This window comes from Magnolia sinica, chromosome 8 (genome assembly GCF_029962835.1).
Source record: "Magnolia sinica isolate HGM2019 chromosome 8, MsV1, whole genome shotgun sequence".
Classification (NCBI taxonomy): Eukaryota; Viridiplantae; Streptophyta; class Magnoliopsida; order Magnoliales; family Magnoliaceae; genus Magnolia; species Magnolia sinica.
Genome location: NC_080580.1, coordinates 9,499,360 through 9,516,944, shown reverse-complemented (window position 1 = coordinate 9,516,944; position 17,585 = coordinate 9,499,360).

Below are 17,585 nucleotides of genomic sequence, written 5' to 3'. Positions count from 1 at the left end.
GCCCTGGTAAGTTTCAATGGTGGTCGTCCTTAGCACCGCTGCTTCTTGTAGTGTGGTCCAACTGAGACTTGAACCTGACTTTTTTTTGGTCCAGTACTCTAAAATGATACGAAAAAATGGATGGACGGTGTGGATAAAATTCATACATCACAGTGGCCCCTTAATGGCCGTCGGAGCAGGGGTAGTAGCTAATCCGCGCCCAGCATTTGAATGTGGACGTCGCTCATTTCGCTGTGTCCCGGACGCGGCTTCGGTGGATCCGAGGTTGGTTGCTCCCTGACTGTGGGGCCCACCGTGATGTATGCGTCTTAATCTACACCGTTCATTCCCTTCGGTAGCTCATTTAGGGCACTATAACAAAATTGAAGCGGATCCAAATATCAGGGGACCACACCACAGGAAAACAATGGTAATTGACCATTATAAACTTCTTGTGGGCCACAAAGGTTCGCCACTACTTCCCGTGGTGTCGTCTACCTGAGATTTGGATCTGTTGCATGTTTTATCATAACTTAAAAGAGATGGCCAAAAAACTAATGGAGAATATGGATATAAGATTAAAAAAGAAAAAAACAAAGATGTGAGACAGAGATAGTGAAACAGATGTATTTACGCTAATATGAGACGCATACATCACAGTGGCCCTTAGTCAGTGAGTGGATCCCTGACTGATGGAGCCACCCTAATGGTGGGTGGATCTATGATTGTGGCACCTACTGTAATACATATTTCTTACATCTATGCGGTTCATCCAATTTAATACTTCATTTTAGGGTATGGTCTCAAAAATAAAGTAAATTCAAATCATTGGTTGACCGCACCACACTAATACCCATTAAAAACTTCTCAGGACCAACAAAAAGTTTATTTTCCATCCAACTTGCCGCTAAATTCACAAAAACTTAAATAAATGGACTACACAAATATCAGTATAATATAAAACTATTGTGACTTAAAGGAAGGTTTTAATGGTCTATCACTCCTATTTTCTACATAGCGGTCCACATCAGATTTAGATTTGCTTTATTTTTAGAATCATACCCTAAAATGAAGTTTCAAAATGGATGGAGAGCATGAATTTAAGGTACATACACCAAGATGGGCCCTGTAGTTAGGATCCACCCACCTCCATGGACTCTAATCCACCAAAGCCATGCCCGTGTGTCACGGCCTTAGGAAACTTGAAGTTTTCCCAGCCTCACCAAATTGGCTGGGTTATAGGAGAAAGCGACGGTATAGAATTCAAAAAGGACGGTCTTCGATGAGATCACTTGATAAAACATGTTTGAAAGAAGAGCGGATTAGGTGCGACCCTGACTATGGATGCGGATTGCGTCCTAACCCCGCCCGGACGTTAATCCGTCCGGGCAGGGCTCTATGGGGCCCAACGTGATGTAAGCGTTTTATCCATGCTGTTCATCGAAGATCATTATAAGATTTAATTGTAAAAAACGAAGCAAGTCCACAATTCCAGTGGACCACACCAAGGGAAGCTGCAGTGATAATGATACCCACCATTAAAACCTTTATAAGGGCTGCCGTGATGTTATTTTACCATCCAATCTGTTCATAAGGTCATGTAGACGTGGATTAACTGAAAACACAGATATCAGCTTGATCCGAAACTTCTTCAGCTCCAAGAATTTTTTAATGGTGGACATTCAATCCCAAATTTGTGGTCCACTTAAGACCTATACCTGCCTTGTTTTTTCATTTATATCTTAAAATGATCTGAGAAAAGCGATGAAAGAAGTGGATTAAAAAAAACTTACATCAAGGTGGGCCCTACAGAGCCCTGCCCACGGATTACCGTGGCGGGGGTAGGACGCAATCCGCGGCCCCTGGGGCCACCCTCATTTTAGGACATGAGACAAGTTAAAGCAAATCCAAATCGGAGATGGGCATGCCACAAGAAACAGTGGTGATTGATTATAAAAAAATTTCTGAGCATAGAAGTTTTGAATCAAATTGGTAATTGTTTTTTTTTTTCTCCTTCTTCTTCTTTCGTTTAGACAACATGGTGTGACCTTATTAAAGGGTTGAATGGCAAAATAAACATCACCATGGAACGTAGGAAAATTTTAAGGGTGGGCATTCAATAACCACTTTTACTTATAATGTGGTCCACTTAAGATTTACGTCTGTTTCATTTTTTTAGTCCATGCCCCAAAATAAGTTGGCAAACTGGATCGACGGTGTGGATGTGCTACATACATCAAGGTGGGTCCTATGATCAAGGCCGCACTGTGTTCGGTGCCGTCGACCGCATTTAATCTGCTCATATTTGTTTGAAAGTGGTTTGGTCGCCTAAGTCAGGCGTCGTTGGATCAATCAAATGTCACACGTTAGGGCCTCATGACTCTGTGTTTCCTCGACCTCACCCCACATGGCGCAGGTCACACCTTAACAGCTCATATTTTACACGCCGCATAAAGTATCTGGGTTGCATGGGGCCAGCATATTGTATTGTGAAATCCACTTCGTCCAGCAGATGAGATCCTTGATTCTAAGATCTGAAGGAAAAAAATATACCGGATCAAACATTCATGTGGATCGCATTATAGTGAACATTGGGGATGAGATACTCACTGTTCTCGATTCAATCAAACACACTATCACATGTATTAATAAAGGCTCATATTCAGTCAAATATGTGCATTTAGGATAGTGCAGGCATAAAAAAAGTCATAATGGATTCAAGTTCGATCGAATGCTGGTAACTCCAAGTGTAGTGCTGAGATTGGCCAATTTAGATCGGATCTAAGAGATCACCGCCTGCCTACCTACCAATTGCTACAGCGGTCAATCGATTTAGGAAGGGAGGGGTTCGTCCTTCTGAATGTGTACGTTTTACATTATGTTAATGACTTTTCATTCAATGGTGATTATGGGCCTTGTATTTCTCAATAGTGCAATGGATGGAAAAGATTAAAAGTAAATGCTAATAATATTGATTTTATTGATTTGTATTTGAAACTCGGTACAATCGGTAAATAAACAAATAAGTAGCTAGATAAGTAAAATATAAATACTTACGATCACTATGGTCAATAGGATGTGATTGGGGTGTAATTTTTCAAATAAAGACTCGACAATCCAACGATAGTAAGTCGTGAACATTTATACTACTTTTATGTGTATTGCAGTGATGGCACTGGACAACAATGATCTAAGCTAACCTAAGCTCAAGATATTCTACAACGTGATTGGATAGAAGTGAATGGATAAAGATAAATTAAGACAAGATACATTGTATTGTATAGAAAGGTTGTGTTTAGAATGAGACCGAGCTCTTTATCACATGCTTCTTATATAGCTTGGGAAGTGACAAATCCTTTCTGATTTCTTTGTTGGTTCAGAATCCTTGGCAATCATGGGATCATTGAAGGTCAATGTACGGCGCTGTTTTTCTAATATTATAAGCCTGGCTAAAGAGATCTTCAAAGGTTATAGGATTAAACTATTTTTAGATCTCTTTGTCAGCATGATTGTAGAGATCCATAGATGTTACAAGATCAGTCTCACTAGACTCAAATTCCTTATTATGTCTTGCAATTTCCTTCCGCTTTAAGAATAATCTGCTTCTTGAATCTTCATAATCGCCGCGAAAGCACCGATCATCTTTGAAAAGTTTTTATATTTTGATAGGATTGCATGAGATAGCCTTGCCGAGTATATCCAGATTGCGATAAGATTCCTATCTTGGTGGGTGTTCATAGACTTGTCAAGCATGCTGTTTTGACCACATGTGTTACTTGTGCAAGAGCTACATGTCACTCATCACAAGGTCTCATCTATAGTCGTTCGGTGTTTCCTTAGTCCGCATGAAAATGCAATGACAGTTGTAAACACCAACCATAGTTTGTTATATACATGCCTATATGCCTCTATCTTTCATCAAATACGTTCATTAGGTGAGAATCAATACGATGATGGGAAGATTGAAAAATTAGCCTGATCCAAAACTTATGGCATGTTTGGTAAAGTTTATTTTCACCACTTATCAGAGAAATGAGCTATTTTCAATTATTTTTCCTTATTCAGGGTGTTGGATAAATCTAAAATATTAAGTGCATGCTCTAAAATTTCACTGGAAAATAAGATTTTTTAAAGTCTCCCTCCTTTTCACTTAATATTAAATGAGGAAAGTGATTTTAAATTAGAATTGTTTAAATATAATGTGAGCATAGAAGTTTTGAATCAAATTGGTTATTGTTTTTTTTTTTCTCCTTCTTCTTCTTTCGTTTAGACAACATGGTGTGACCTTATTAAAGGGTTGAATGGCAAAATAAACATCACCATGGAACGTAGGAAAATTTTAAGGGTGGGCATTCAATAACCACTTTTACTTATAATGTGGTCCACTTAAGATTTACATCTGTTTCATTTTTTTAGTCCATGCCCCAAAATAAGTTGGCAAAATGGATCGACGGTGTGGATGTGCTACATACATCAAGGTGGGCCCTATGATCAAGGCCGCACTGTGTTGGGTGCGGTCGACCGCATTTAATCTGCTCCTATTTGTTTGAAAGTGGTTTGGTCGCCTAAGTCAGGCGTCGTTGGATCAATCAAATGTCACACGTTAGGGCCTCATGACTCTGTGTTTCCTCGACCTCACCCCACATGGCGCAGGTCACACCTTAACAGCTCATATTTTACACGCCGCATAAAGTATCTGGGTTGCATGGGGCCAGCATATTGTATTGTGAAATCCACTTCGTCCAGCAGATGAGATCCTTGATTCTAAGATCTGAAGGAAAAAAATATACCGGATCAAACATTCATGTGGATCGCATTATAGTGAACATTGGGGATGAGATACTCACTGTTCTCGATTCAATCAAACACACTATCACATGTATTAATAAAGGCTCATATTCAGTCAAATATGTGCATTTAGGATAGTGCAGGCATAAAAAAAGTCATAATGGATTCAAGTTCGATCGAATGCTGGTAACTCCAAGTGTAGTGCTGAGATTGGCCAATTTAGATAGGATCTAAGAGATCACCGCCTGCCTACCTACCAATTGCTACAGCGATCAATCGATTTAGGAAGGGAGGGGTTAGTCCTTCTGGATGTGTACGTTTTACATTATGTTAATGACTTTTCATTCAATGGTGATTATGGGCCTTGTATTTCTCAATAGTGCAATGGATGGAAAAGATTAAAAGTACTCCTCACAGAGACTTCTCGAATCCACGAGGAAAAGAAAGCAGAAAATAGAAATAAATTCTAATAAATTTGAAATTGATTAATTGATGAATAAAAACAAGTTCACAACCCTTTAAATAGGGGTACCAAGCAATGGGAAAGAAATCAGAATTAAACTACAACTCAAACTCCTAGAATCTGCGACTTACTATAAATAGTAAACTTACTATTTATAGACGGTCGTGATGTCTACTAGTGTGCAAGCTTTTCGGCCAAAAATAGTAAGTGTCCTATTTGGCTTCACCGAACCGTTCCTAATTATTCTCAACTCTTTTCACGTTGGGCGCAACTCCTAAAGCCCGGCGGATGAAGAGTTATAATCAAACTAAAACTTACTATTTATAGTAAAAACGAAATTAAAACAGGAAACGACCATCAATCCAGGGGTTTTTCGCAATTCCGGGCTGCGCAACCCGGCGTAGCGGGGTTGGTTGGCTTCAGTAGCTCGTTCTACCCCAAAATCATATTTTACGCCTGACTCATTCTGGATTGCAAGATACGCCCGATTTAAGGTTCGATGGTCTGGATCACTTCTGTCGTCGACCGGGCCTTTTCTGATCCATCTTGGCTATGAAACTGTCCGTGACCCGCTCTATATCAGCCCCCTCCACTTCAAAAGAACTTGTCCTCGAGTTCTCGTCCTGCTCTAGTTCATGATACTCGATTAGGTCCGCGACATTGAAAGTCCGTGAGATCGCTATGTCATCTGAAAGATTAACAACATAAGTATTATCATTAATCTTTTGAATGATTAGAACAGGTCCAATCTTCTTATTCTTCAACTTGTTGTATGTCCCGGTCGAAAATTTCTCTTTATGCAGATGGACCATAACGCGGTCGCCCACCTCAAACACTTTTTGTCGCCGATGCTTATCCACTTGTTCCTTGTACTTCTCGTTCGAGGCATGTAGCTTGGTCTGCACTTTTGTATGGATGCCCATGATCCTGTTTGTCATATGTTCTGCTGCAATGCTCGTGCCTGGGTGCTTGGGTAGAGGGACCAAGTCAAGTGTGTGGCGAGGCACTCGTCCGTATATAATCTGGAACGGTGATTTCCTTGTCGAGCGATTCACCATGTTGTTGAATACAAACTCTTCTTGAGATAAGGCCAAATCCCACTGCTTCGGTCTTTCTCCTGAAATACAGCGAAGGAGGTTTCTCAACGTGCGATTCACAACTTCAGTTTGCCCATCAGTCTGTGAGTGGTAAGCACTGCTGAATTGAAGTCGTGTATCGAATCGATTCCATAAAGTCCGCCAAAAGTGGCTAATGAACTTCATGTCACAATCGAAAGTAATGGTTTTGGGGACCCTGTGTAGCCGTACGACCTCCCTGAAAAATAGATTCGCCACATGTGTTGCATCGAGGGTCTTCTTCCATGGGATAAAGTACGTCATCTTGGAGAAACGATCTACCGCCACGAACACCGAATCCATGCCGCGTTATGTTCGTGAGAGACCAAGTACGAAATCCATTGATAAATCCTCCCAAGGACCGTCAGACACAGGTAACGGGGTGTAGAGGCCCGTATTCTGAGATTGCCCCTTGGAGGTCTGACAAACATGACAACGTTGTACGGCTTTTCCCACATCACGTACTAATTGCGGCCAGTGAACTCAAATAGATGTACAAATAAGTACACTAACAGTGTCCACCAAGGCCACCTCCATGTAGCTCATGAATAATCTGCTCCCTCAAGAAACTTTGGGGGATGCACAATCGATTCCCTTTGAAGAGAAAATCGTCCGGTATTGTAGGTCACCGGGTGACCTTTTTGACACTTCATCCAAGAACCTTTGAAGTCCTCATCCTCGGCATACAACTCCTTGAGACAGTCGAAGCCGACCACCTCGTTGCTCATTGTAACTAGTAGTGATGCACGACGGCTAAGTGCATCAGCCACCTTGTTCTGCTGCCCTGACTTGTGCTTCAGAACGAACGTGAATTTCTGTAAAAACGCAACCCATCTAGCATGCATACGATTCACGTTAGTCGACTATTAATAAACTTTAATGCTTGATGGTCGTTGTACAAAACAAACTCTCTTTGAATCGAGATAATGCCGCCAATGTCGCGGTGCCAAAAGACTTCTTTCGGGCTTTGCTGAGATTCTTGCTGTAAAAGGCTACTAGCCTACCTTCCTATGATAATACTCCTCCAATTCCGATGTACGAAGCGTCACACTCAACCTCAAACAATTTATCGAAATTAAGAAGCACCAAGACCGGTGTTGTAGACAAATGGTGCTTCTGTCTTATGAAAGCTTTTGTCAGTTTTATCGGTCCACTGGAACGGTCCTTTTTTCATGCAATCTGTTATAGGCACGACTATGATGCTAAAATCTTGCATAAATCGATGATAGAAAGTCATCAACCCGTAAAAACTCCTCACCTCATAAATGTGTGTCGGGATCAGTCATTCCCAATAGCTCGCACCTTTTCATCGTCCACACGAATGCCTGTGGACGTTACAACAAATCCTTAAAACAACAGGCTATCAGTTAAAAAACTAAATTTCTTTAAGTTGAGATACAACTTGTTAATTTGTAGGACCTGCAGCACCTGCCTGAGATGTTTCCTGTGCTCCGCCTCATCCTGGCTATATATCAATATGTCATCAAAATATACTACCACAAATCGGCCAGTGAACGGTTTTAGAACTTGATTCATTAAACGCATAAAAGTACTTGGTGCGTTCGATAGGCCGAAGGGCATGACCAGCCACTCATACAACCCTTCCTTGGTCTTGAATGCCGTTTTCCACTCATCACCGGGTCGGATATGAATCTGATGGTACCCGCTCCTTAGATCTAGTTTAGAGAACACCTTGGCCCCTTCTAACATATCGAGCATGTCGTCCAACTGTGGTATTGAGAACTGATATTTGATGGTAATTTTGTTGATTACCCGGCTGTTGACACACATGCGCCAGCTTCCATTTTTTTTTTACGTTAATAATGCTGGTACGGCACATAGGCTCATGCTCTCTCTCAAGAAACCCTTATGGATCAATTCCTCCACTTGTCCCTGAAGTATCTCACACTCCTTCGAACTCATCTGATAATGAGGGCAATTGGGTAAGCTAGCCCCAGGGACGAGGTCTATATGATGTTGGATGTCCCTCATGGGGGGTAATCCATCAGGTAGATCCTCAAGCCAGGCTTCTTTGAATTCGTTTAGCAATAGTCTTAAACTTGGAGGGATGATTGAGGGTTCCTCTTCCTCGCCCCTCACCACTACGGCGTATACCTCGCCGGTTTCCTTAGATTCCTCTATGAAATCCCGAATGGTCAAGAGGAAACTCTCCTCCGCTTTAGAAGCTTCAGGGTGGTTCTCTGGTGCCATGGGGTGAGGATTATTTTTTAACTATCCTTGACGAATATGTAGACATTATCTCGTCCCCAATGGGTCGCATCACGGTCCAACTGTCAGGGTTGACTGAGTAGCATATGACAAGATTGCATGTACAGGTCGCATCACAAAGTATTTGATCCTTATAATTTTTGTCAATTGAAAATGAGATAGTGCATTGTTTAGTTACCTTGGTCTCATTCACCTTTTTTATCCAGCCAATTAAGTATGGGGAAGGATGCTTCATCGTTGGTAGCCGCATACTTGTCCACCATTACTCTCGAGATGATATTTTCGCTACTACCACTGTCTATATCACATCACAGACCTTTCCGTTGACGTTGCACCGAGTACGAAATATATTGTGTCTGTGGATGTAATTCCTTTCGTGGGGCATACGATCGCCTCACAACTAGAAATTCGCCACGATCCTCGCCCGTCACTTCATCGCCACCGGGTATTTCTTCAATGGTTTGTTCATGTTCATCAAAGCGATAGTCTTCTTCTGCGGCCTCATCTTCATGCCCCCTTCATTTATAGTCAAGTGCGGTGCGGGACCTTGAGGACAAGTGTTTGATAAGTGGCACAGTTGGCAGAGGTAACAATTGTTCGACCTTGGCCGAGTATAAGGATTTGGAATCCTACTCGGACTGGCTGTTGGTGCTGCACGTTGAGGTCTAGAAGAGCCGCTCCCCGTATCACGGTTCGCGGTTGTAGGAAGTTGAGGTCACTGGATCTTTTCCTCGTGGCACCGGATTCTGCGTGGGACCCGTCATGGGGGTCGATTTGAAGGATATGGACGAGCGGGAGCTCTTGCAAGTTGTGTTTTCGCCCTACCCGCCAATTGAACTGCTTCATCCACGGTCCCGACGGGGTACATCTGAACCGGTCCTGAATTGTCGGCCGCAACCCACCTATAAATCGTGCCACCTTCTATGACTCAGATTTTGACAGATCATTTCATGTTGTCAACCGTTGAAATTCTTCAGTGTAATTTGTAACGGTTCGATTTCCTTGCCGGCAATTCTAGTATTTTTAAAATAATATCTGCTCGTAATCACTGAAAATGAATCATGATTGAAGATGGTGTCTCATCCGTAGCTATGATGAGATGGGCGCCTTGTTCTGGTGGGCACGTGAGAGTTGTAATTGCCCCCACCATGCAGAAGCACCAGATTTTAATTTAAATGCTACTAATTTTACCTTTTTATGACCTGGTACGTGCATGTAATCAAAATATCTCTTTACTTCGGCTAGCCGATCGAGGAAATCTTTTATGCATAATAAACCATTAAAACTAGGAGGTTCAGCCTTACCTCGATAGTCTCTTTCAGCACGATCTACATGATTACCTCTATGAATTCATTGTCGAGCAAAGCCTTCATTAAGGTCATCGTCGATAGAACTTGAATCATCTAGTGTAGCCCTACGGTTTGCCACTGGTAGTGCTCTACGAAAATCGAGGTTATGCCGTACAGCAATCACAGGTGGTGGAGCAACCATAGGCGGTGAAGCATCGCGTAGGGCTCAAGGGCGGAAGTAACGCATCCGCAAAACGGTCGAGAGTTGCCTGTAGCCCTTGCATGGTCAATTAACTCTTCCGGTGGAAAACTTTTATTCTTTTTGCAAGATAATGAATCCCTAAATCACCGTCCACAGGATTTTAGCTCATACCTTCGTTGTTTGCAATCGGCCCGAGGGGAATCCTCACTCTGGTACCAATTGACGCAGGGATGAACGTGATGAGGATAACTACTCTGAATCCACGGAGCTTCTCTGGACTCCTCACAGAGACTTCTCGAATCCACGAGGAAAGAAAGCAGAAAATAGAAATAAATTCGAAGAAATTCGAAATTGATTAATTGATGAATAAAAACGAGTTCACAACCCTTTAAATAGGGGTACCAAGCAATGGGAAAGAAATTAGAATCAAACTATAACTCAAACCCCTAGAATCCGCGACTTACTATAAATAGTAAACTTACTATTTATAGACGGTCGTGGTGTCTACTAGTGCGCAAGGTTTTCGGCCAAAAATAGTAAGTGTCCTATTTGGCTTCACCAAACCGTTCTCCTAATTATTCTAAGCTCTTTTCACGTTGGGCGCAACTCATAAAGCCCGACGGAAGAAGAGTTATAATCAAACTAAAACTTACTATTTATAGTAAAAAAGAAATTAAAACATGAAAACGACCGTTGATCCAGGGGTTTTTCGCAATTCCGGGCTGCGCAACCCGGCATAGCCGGATTGGTTGGCTTCAGTAGCTCATTCTACCCCAAAATCATATATTTTACGTCAGATAACTCATTCCGGGTTGCAAGATACACCCGATTTAAGGTTCGATGGTCTAGATCACTTCTGTCGTCGACCGGGCCTTTTCTGATCCATCTTGGCCATGACTTTTCATTCAATGGTGATTATGGGCCTTGTATTTCTCAATAGTGCAATGGATGGAAAAGATTAAAACTAAATGCTAATAATGTTGATTTTATTGATTTGTATTTGAAACTCAGTACAATCGGTAAATAAACAAATAAGTAGCTAGATAAGTAAAATATAAATACTTACAACCGCTATGGTCAATAGGATGTGATTGGGGTGTGATTTTTCAAATAAAGTCTCAACAATCCAACGATAGTAGGTCACGAATATTTACACTCTTTCTAATTGTATTGCAATGATGGCACTAGATAATAACAATATAAGTTAACCTAAACTGCCGAGTATATCCAGATTGCGATAAGATTCCTATCTTGATGGGTGTTTATAGACTTGTCAAGCATACTGTTTTGACCACATGTGTTACTTGTGCAAGAGCTACATGTCACTCATCACAATGTCTCATCTATAGCTGTTCGGTGTTTCCTTAGTCCGCATGGAAATGTAATGACAGGTGTAAACACCAACCATAGTTTGTTATATACATGCCTATATGCCTCTGTCTTTCATCAAATACGTTCATTAGGTGAGAATCAATACGATGATGGGAAGATTGAAAAATTAGCCTGATCCAAAACTTATGGCATGTTTGGTAAAGTTTATTTTCACCACTTATAAGAGAAATGAGCTATTTTCAATTATTTTTCCTTATTCAGGGTGTTGGATAAATCTAAAATATTAAGCGCATGCTTTAAAATATCACTGGAAAATAAGATTTTTTAAAGTCTCCCTTCTTTTCACTTAATATTTAATGAGGAAAGTGATTTTAAATTAGAATTGTTTAAATCTAATGTTCGTTCGAGCTATCAATGAGCTAATTGGGCCCCATGGAAACTGACATGGCAAAGTTCTTTGGCCCCCATCATGATGTATGTGCTATATTCACACCGTCCATCCATTTTGCCAACTTTCAACACTTCAATTAATTTTCAAATATTATTTTTCGGATGATCAACTAGCACCTTCAGCAGGCCACACCACTACAAGTTTTAAGTGTAATTTTTACATTTTACCCATTGGTGTGGCCCATATGAGTTTTTTTTTTTTTTTTCAAATAAAATAAAATAAGAATAACTATCATAACCATGTGAATACGGGAGTTATCACCTGATGGATGGAGTGGATTCCATGTATACGACATGGTTGATAAAGAGTTACGGTCCCACACGCACATGGCTGGAGAACGGTTACTGGAAGAGCATGCAAGGAGCGAATCCTATGGGCCTAGTATGATGTTTGTGTGACATCCACTCCGTCCATCTGTTGCGGTAGGTTTGATCACAAAACTGGGCCGATCTAAAACTTTATGCAGTACACAATGCGGGAGAACGGAGATGAGGACACCTGCCATAGAAAGATGAGGCCCACCTGAGCTCTGGTTTAGCTTATTTTGTTGAACATGAGGTTGGGAAGCCGATGGCCGGAGTGGATATAACACACATCACGATGGGGCCTCTACTTAGTTATGGTGTTGTACGCTTTTGCTACGACATGTTTTGTAGGGAGCGGATTGGTTGTTATCCGGGTAGGGCTGTTCACAAGTCAAGCTAGCTCGAAAAGTCGAAAAGCTCGCTCGACTCGACTCGAGTCAGCTCGGATTGACTCGGATTGAAGGCTGATTTGAACCAAGTCAAGCTAATTATTTAAAGCTCGACTTGAGTTCGAGCCGAGTTCGACCAGGGGGCATTTCAACTCGACTTGAAGCTCAAACTCGAGCTCGATTCGGCTCGATTAATAAATATATTAAATATTATATATATATATATATATTATATTATATTAATATTATCAAAAGGTTGGAAAACAAACGTTAAAAAAACGTTACGATGGCCCTTTCTAATTTTTAATGGTGAGGCATTCTATCACCACTTTTTCCTGTGGTGTGGTCCAACTGGGATTTGGATCTTCTTAATTTTGGGGACCACGTCTAAAATAGTCTGTAGAAACGGATGAACAGCGTGGATATACAACACATCATCAAGGTGGCCCACAGTAAGAGTAACACCCACCAACGTGTTAGCCAAGTAACACCTAATCGGCTCATGCAGGTTATCCATGGGGCCCACCGTTATGTATGGTTTTTATTTAAGCCCTTCATCTAAATTTTCAGATCATTTTAGTGGGTGCTATCCTTACCGTGTGGTGGAAGAAGATCAAGAACAAATTGGTTCTTAAAGGTTTCCTCATTCGATTCGAAGCTTTGTTTGGTTTTTTCATCGGGTTTTGCTTTGATTCTTCTAAGATTTTTGAATTTGTCATCAATGGAAGAGGATAAAGAATATAATCCATTACTCTCTCACCCAACAAGCTCGAGTTCGACCCAAGGTAAACTCGACTCAACTCGAACCACTAGCTCGACTCGAACTCGACTCGACAGCTTTGGCAAACAAGCCAAGCTTTGATGTTGAGCTTGAGGTTGAGAGTGAGCTCGAGCTCGAGCTCGAACTCGAGTACAGCATAGACAAGCCGAGCCGAGCTTGGCCCACCTCGACTCGACTCAGCTCGATGCCCACCTATATATCCGGGTAACACCTCAGTGGGTGTTACCTTTACCGTGTGGGGCCCACCTTGATATATTTATTGTATATCCACACCGTCCATTTGTTTTTTTACCTCATTTTAGTATACGATCCCAAACTTTAAGAAGACTCAAATCTCAGGTAGACCACACCATCAGAAACAGTGATGAATGACCATTAAAACTTTCCATGGGTCACAAAAGTTTTGGATTTCCCTTCATCCATGTCTTTATGTCTTCTTGACATTATCAAAAGGTTGGAAAACAAACATTACAAAAACCTTACGATGGCCCTTTCTAATTTTTAATGGTGAGGCATTCTATCACCACTTTTTCCTGTGGTGTGGTCCACTTGGGATTTGGATCTTCTTAATTTTTGGGACCACGTCCTAAAATAGTCTTTAGAAACGGATGAACAGCGTGGATATACAACACATCATCAAGGTGGCCCACAGTAAGAGTAACACCCACCAACGTGTTAGCCAAGTAACACCTAATCGGCTCATGCAGGTTATCCATGGGGCCCACCGTTATGTATGGTTTTTATTTAAGCCCTTCATCTAATTTTTCAGATCATTTTAGTGGGTGCTATCCTTACCGTGTGGGGTCCACCTTGATGAACATGCTTGATATCCACGTCACTTATCCATTTTTTCAGCTCATTTAACAACGTTATACCAAAACTTGAGTAGATCCAAATCTGTGGTGGACCATACCATTGGAAAAGGTGGCGAATGGCCATTAAAAGCTTTTCGTAGGCCACAAAAGTTTTGGATCGTGATAATCTTTATAGTTTTCCTTCATCCCGTTCTGGTTGACTTTATGAACAGTTTGGATGGAAAACAAACATTAAGGATCATCAATGGGCCTTGGGAGTTTTTTAAAGGTGAGCCTTCAATCATCACCGTTTCTTGTGATGTGGTCCACCTGAGATTTGGATATGCATAATACTTAGGACTACGTTCTAAAATGGGGTGGAAAAACTGATGGACGGAGCGGATATACAACATATCATCAAGGTGGGCCATAAGGTGAGGGTAACGCCCAGGGATAACATGAGGGTCACGCTCACGCATGATGTACCGATTTGATGTCATGAATGCATCAAGGTGGGCCCCACACATCACATAGTACGCTAAGCTCAACCTACAAAGATGTGCAGGCCCACTTGTTTTGGGCTCCAGGGATACACATGAGGGTCACGCATGATGGACGGTTTTGATGTCACGAATGCGTCAAGGTGGGCCCCACCGATGACTTTGTAGGCTAAGTTCAACCTACAAAGATGTGCAGTGGATCCAGCCTCGCGAAAGATACGTGAAAGTCTGGCTATTCACATCATTAGCTGCATTGACCCACATGGAATTGAATCGAGTGGGGCCCACGTCCAGATCCTACGGTGGTGAGAGCAACCCGTGGCGATCTAACACCTTCTCCATTCTTCCGACATTTCGCCATGTTTTTTTTTTCCTGGTCAATCACGTCTGCGACAAGTCACGGTATTGGTGACATTTCTACCAATCAAAACCGTCCAAATCGTGGGCCCCACTGTAGTTGGTGCATAGACAGTAGACATTGCACCACTGAAGTTCTTGACCTCATGAGGTGCGCGTTGAATTTCTATGGCTGCCTAACTCAAACATCAATTCCTTGGCCACCAATTCGACGGTCAGGATGGATTGCCCAATCTATGAATATGCATGCCACGTGTAACATGGATGAATTCCCACATTTCAGTGGGTTATAACAGACGCAAACCGTCATCGTCCATTTCCTCTTCAAGGAGCTGATCCGGTGCATCTGCAGGCGCATGGCAGTTTCATTCTTCTTGTAGTCGGAAGCTGTGTGGGGGCACACAGAGATTCCCTTAAGAAAATCCAATCCGTCCATCGGTTTTACAAGACGACAATAGACGACAGTATAAAAATCAGGAACATCCAAAACTCATGTGTGCCACATGAACGAAACAGTGGAACGGAAACGTCCACCGTTGAAACCTTCCTGGAGCTGACCATGTCGTTTATATGCCATCCCAACCGTTCATAGAGTTATTACCAATCAGATAAACTGTAGGAACAAATATCATCCTGATACAAAACTTCTTTGGCCCTCAAAGTTTCCAATAGTGACCGTTCAATCGCTGCTGTTTGATGGACTGAGTAGATTTTTCACGGGCATCTCGGTGGGCCCAATTTTAGTTCGTACCAATTATCTCAGCAATTGATGGACCACTATACGAAAATTGCTTTGGATGGACCGTCTCATCCATATAATAAAGGAACCTTTTCTTCATGAATATGAGCGCTTGCTATAGTGGACCTACGAACAGAAAAATGGACATCTGTGACATATCTAGCACTCCACCAAACGGGTTACCCGACAAGAACCATCGGAGATGGCCTTAAATGCCATTATTTTCACGGAAACGGATTGGCTACTCCCTCTGTCACCAGCCCCGTGGCTGGTGGTCGGTGCTCTGTGGGGTCCACCATGATGTATGTGTTTCATCCCGGTAATTTAAACTAAATGAATATAAACATCACGCGGGGCTAAGAAGATTTCAACGGTGAACATTCTCATCCTTTGTTCCTTGTGCAGTCCACTTGAGTGTCGTTGGAAGTTTTTGTTTTTTGAAAAACGTCCTCAGACGACTCGGCGTAAACGGCGGACGGAGTGAATGTCACATCTACTCTGGCCGCCCAGGGCTTATCGTTGGGCGGGCTCCTACAATGTTGGGCTGTACTGGAATCTCTACCACCTCTTTTTCATGCACACCAAGTCATTGTGGCCCACCATACTTTATAAGAGAAATCCACTCCGTCAATCAGGTTATATCCTCAATGTAAGGCATTTCGGCCAAAATTCAGCTACATCCACAGGTTACATGAACCACATCAAACAGAAAAATACGGATGAGATGTCAACCATAGGTTTGTGTGTTGGGCCACCAAGTTGTTTGTATCTCATCAAAGCCGTTAATAAAGTTTAAATTACCAGGATAAAGATAAAATACAAAACTGATCCTGATTAAAAAAATCGGGAGGGCCCCACCGTATGAACTTAGCAGTTTTGGAAGAGATTTGACATTTTTTCTATTGGCGTTGCCCATATGATCTTTAGTGTAGATCATCTTTTTTATGGACGGTTCAAATAAATATTCTAACCTGATGAACCGAGTGGATTTTACAAATACAATATATTTGACCCTAGGGTGTTGTACTTTCGTCGATGACAAAAACAGGTGTTGTAGGCGATTCCTCGGGAAATTCGCGTCCGCGCAGGAAAAGTCATCTGCTGTTACCGCAACGACAAGAAATGGTACGTATGGTTACGTATGAAAGTCCTATCCCCTTCCATACGGCGGGAGCTTTGAGTGGTCTGAGTGCCACTGTCATGTCATATATGGTCTCATATGCAGGGAAAGTTTCTTTCGGATACTCGGATAAATAGTCTAATGGTTGGACTGAGTGTGTGAATCTGATTTTTAAAGCGTTATTACAGGCAAACATTCTTGGTTTCAAGGAATGTTGGGACGATAGTTTACACTATGCAGAATTTGCTTATAACAATAGTTACCAAGGTGGAACAGTTAAAACGTGGCAAATCTTTTCTGGTAGATTTAAACGGTAGAGATTTGAGAAGTATTTTAAAAAGAAGATTTAGATTGTATCTGATTTGATAGGAGAGATAGTGTGTTGAGATGATAAAATCCGACTGAAATAATCCAGTTTATATAAGCCTCAGGTAGTGGACTATTACTAGACGGTCATCAATGATTAAGAACGTTTGGATTACGTTTATGACCGTTGATCATTAATTTTAGCCGTTTCTGGTCGTCGGATCAAAGGATCTGACCGTTAGATCATCATGGTCTGTCCGTTTTCGGACCGTTTGGCTTTCAAGGCAGAGAGTCATTTTCAGAAACTACTAAATGTTTTGTATTTATGATCCCGCTGTTCTCAGTCACCTATAAAACCCAGGCTCATTTTCAACATTTCAGATCCACACCGCCTCTAAGGCTCTGATCAGACCCATCGTACTAGACCCATCGCACCGCGATTGCGA